The 4,231-nt window shown below is 37.1% G+C and overlaps 1 long non-coding RNA gene across 1 annotated transcript; it reads right to left on the reverse strand.

The window, feature by feature from the left end:
* Window positions 1-250: 250 nt before the first annotated feature.
* Window positions 251-4,009, reverse strand: LOC140855437 (uncharacterized). The gene is made up of 3 exons (XR_012138368.1): window positions 3,581-4,009; window positions 1,202-1,270; window positions 251-497 (listed from the first exon to the last, which is right to left on the reverse strand). It is a non-coding gene; the product is annotated as an uncharacterized lncRNA (long non-coding RNA).
* Window positions 4,010-4,231: the final 222 nt, after the last annotated feature.

Genomic DNA, 4,231 nt, shown 5'->3' on the forward strand with positions numbered 1-4,231 from the left:
CACAATTTGCAACTAATTATGCTATGCATATGCCCATGCAACCTACAATCTTTGCTCTGATACCAACAAATGTCACACCTCACTTTCTTAATTGAGCAAGGGTATAATAGTTAAAACTTAATGCCATGGTTCATAAGCCACCAGTAAATTTTATTCATCTACTATATCCTAATGCAGTTCATATTAAATCTGATTCACAAGTCAACTCAACATAATTCAAGAACAACTTAAAGCTTTTATTCATCATGCCATAACTTTATACATAAGGCTTTAAAACATGATACATCCACATTTTCTGATTTGAACAAACTCAAAATATACATCAAATCTCAAAATACTCCTCTCACAAACTAACATGATGAAATGTGCCTCGTACTAGCTGATAAGACCAAAAATGAGCTCCTCTCTCTCTAGCAGATATGACCAACCTCCTCTAGTATGAAAGCTAATGAGAATGCTCATGCTTTACTTCTATGTCTGCCTAAAATACACCAAATCTGTAAACAAAAGAAGTGATGGGGAATGAGACCTAAGTCCCAGTGAATGGATAATCCATTTAACAGTAGAAAAACAAAAAAGCTTAACTTTAATACTCATCATTGCATATAGCTATATTGCTGATATACTTTCCAAATATTTATAAGCTAAATAAGAATAAAATCATAGAGTAAATCATTTTGTTGAGAAAAATACTGCTGGGCTACTATCGACTACACTACAGAATACCACTCCAATGGCAGATGATACGTAGCAACTGATACTGCTGAGCCCCACTGGATGTACTGAATTTATACTATTTTTTTGCTATTTATGGTGCTAGCTATTTTTCTGCTGTATATATATCACTGATGCTGCGGCATACCCTATAGGTTGATCACTCCTATAGGTAGCCTTTTCGAAATAATGCTCAATAGATTCTCCAAATGCTGCTAAATTGATTTAAAAAATATTTTAACATCAAAAATGCTATGCTATCCAAACTAGTACACATATACATACATATACTTGAATAACATTTCAAATAAGAATCACTTCCTATTTTCAAGCTTGTAGGTGGTGTGTGTGTGTGTGTGTGTGTGTGTATATATATATATATAAACTATAGAATAGCAGAAATCTAACTTTCTTCTTCAAACTCAATCTCTTTCGTAGCAAAGTATAGTAAGAAAAATATCAAGATTAGATAAAAAAACCCACTCACCTCTAGATAGCTATCGCACCACCTTGGTGCTTAATTCACCCAAATCACCCCTTGGGTCTTCTTTCTCTCCTATAAAATTGATATACATATATTAATGAAATGCTTACATGACACATGAATATGAGAATGCTTGCTTTTGCTTTTTATGCCTATCCTTTAGCTCTTTTAATTCTTATTTCTGTTCTACTCTATTTATCCTAGCTTAGGGTTAGCTAAACCTCAATATAAACTTTCAAATTTTCAGCAATTCAACTGTATTTCATTTTCATAATTTATCCCAAATTCAGCCAACACAATCCCAACCTATTTAGTGAAATATTTCAAACTGATTTTAGCAAAATTGGCAGTAGCAATTCATCCTCCTATTCAAGTTTAAGCTCATAATTCGATTTTTCAAAGCATCAAATCTAATAGTAATTATTCAAGATTCAGCTTAGATCTTGTTTGGGGAGTAAAATCCTTACCTCAAATGGTTGAAATCCTACTGCTATCAATGCAGATCTCTTCCTTTTTCCACAATAAGCAAATTTCAGCAACTCTTTTTATTTCAAATCAAAATCTCCTTTTCCAACTGAATTCTCCTTAATTTCTAGCTGAAAATATTACCTTCTCCAGCATCTTTCTCTCTCTATTCTTTCTGCTTTAATTAATGAATTAAAATGACTACAAAGAGGGACATGTGGTTAGAGTTTGAAATATAAAATAAAATAAGGAATAGCTTGCTAAGTGTCACCCTTATAGAAAGCTAGCAATTAATGAACTTGCTGAGACGCTCCTAAAAAAAATTTCAGCTCTTTCTTTATAAAATAACACAACTAGTTAGCCCTTTAAGAATTCTTTTTAAATTAGAGCTTTAGAACATTTGGGATCCACCCTGACTTGCTATTTTTCTGCAGATGAGTTGACTCACCTGAAGCTTGAGTCGACTCCCCACAAACTCCTACACATATATATATATATTACCTAAAATATCTTGCAAAAGATCAGTTCATTCTACTTTAAATGGTCATCAAAATTCAACTTCAATCTCTTAATCAATTTCTTCCTGAAGTATCAAATGAATTTATACTTCATTAATGCTAATCAATTGAAATTTAAATACTCAAGTGTATCATGAATGAAATGTTATGCCATATATATGAATAAATACCAAATGCGAATGCGAATGCAAATTCTTTAGATCACCACATTCTTGATTCGAGATGTCACAAGGTAGTTCAGGGATTTTCCTTGCTCGTTACAGAGGGGACACCTTCTAGTGATGTTGACATCTCTTTTAACTAGGTTCTCTTTCGTCAGTATTCTGTCATGGTAGCAGAGCCAGGAGAAGAGTTTTGCCTTCTCAGGAATAGAGAGTTTCAAAAGAAATTGCCAATGTGTGGGATCACTCCATGATTGGAGAAAAAGTTGTAACCAGATCTTACATGGTATATGCCATTTACATTCCACTTCCAAAGCCATGTGTCCAGCTCAAAAGAGAGATATTGTGATTTTTTTGATCATACCCATCCTGTCCCACACTAATACGTATTGGGATTTGTTTTATATGATTTAATTGATGTGGATTCTGACTAAAGATAAATCTTCGAAAAAATAGTAGAAATATATTAGATGGTTTGATAAAGTTGAGCTTAATATAATCATTATAGATAAAATCTATCTTTTAGTCTTTATAATCGATTTAGATAGTATCTTTGCTGGATGAGATACATTATAAAAGGATTTCTACAGACTTGATTCTCTATCCATCGAGAGCTTATGAGATCTTTTCCATTGAAAATATTTAAATTAGGGTCAAAAAAAATGAAGACACTGCTCGTTGATAACGAGAGAACATCCAAGATTGATTCTTATGTGATCGCAGGTTACAAATCATTTCCGGCTCTGAAGATCATTGATTCGTTTTGGATTTGAATAACAATGGTTGGGAATACAATTCTTTCTGCATTAAAGATTAAGATTTCCTACGTTCAGCGATTTCAGAGCAGTTTTTATGTTATTTTATTCGGTCTATAATCTTGAAAAAATTTTATATGTTATACGAACAGGATCTGCTCCTGGATTCCATGAAGAATCAAGATTTTTGTTTGTTTAATTTGGGCCGGTGATGTAGACTTGTTAAATAAATAATCATGAGAGGGGATGAACAGCTCCGTAGCTGTCCTCCCTCCCCATGAAGATGGCCGAACATCCGGCCTATATCCGGCAACCGGCAGTATACCTTCCCCAATCATCTCGTTGGCCAGACTCTGGTCGAACTTCGGCCGCCGCGGGACGGGCCGACGGTGAGTTCGCAGCGTCAGGACACCTCCCCTCTGTTGAACCAATAAAAAAAAAAGGGAAAAAGGAATGGATGGTGAGAAGAGAGGATGGACTCACCAGATTTTGGTTTGCCGGGGTCCTCTCTCTTCCTCATCGGAGGAAAACCTCGCCGAACCCCTGGGGAGAGGGCGGCGGTCCGCCGATCAGTCTTTTCCGGTGGCCGCCCATCGGTTTGGTGGGAGGAGACCACCATTTATGAAACCCCTCCATCGATCTTCAATCGACGGCCTATTTCCAGCGTACTCATCGGGAAATCGGTAAAGGACATTGTGGAGAGGGTGGCGGTCCGCCGATTGAGATTTTGCGGCGACCGCCGGCGGCGATTTGGAGGGGCGGAGCGCCGGTTTTGGGATCCTCCTTCATCGTCGATCATGCCTCAAAGGGACTACAACTGGCTCACCGGCAGTAGGGACGGCGGTCTTAGGCTGGCCGCCGGTGGTTGAGGACGGGCGGTGGCTCGTGGCCGTTGTTTATGGATGGCCGGCCATGGGGTTTCCGGTTTAATCGGGAAAGAAGAAAAGGAGGAGAAAGAGGAAGAAAGGTGGGTTTTGGGTATTGGATTTCGTGTTTCAACCCATAAACCCGGATCCAATACATAAAGTTGAAAGCCCAACCAATTAGTCTAAGCCAATTTGAGCTGGTCTAAATTGATTTAGGAGATTTTGCATTTTAACCCCTATAATTGTTATGTATTATATAAAGCCCATT

The sequence above is a fragment of the Elaeis guineensis genome, chromosome 2, assembly GCF_000442705.2.
Source record: "Elaeis guineensis isolate ETL-2024a chromosome 2, EG11, whole genome shotgun sequence".
NCBI classification, from domain to species: domain Eukaryota; kingdom Viridiplantae; phylum Streptophyta; class Magnoliopsida; order Arecales; family Arecaceae; genus Elaeis; species Elaeis guineensis.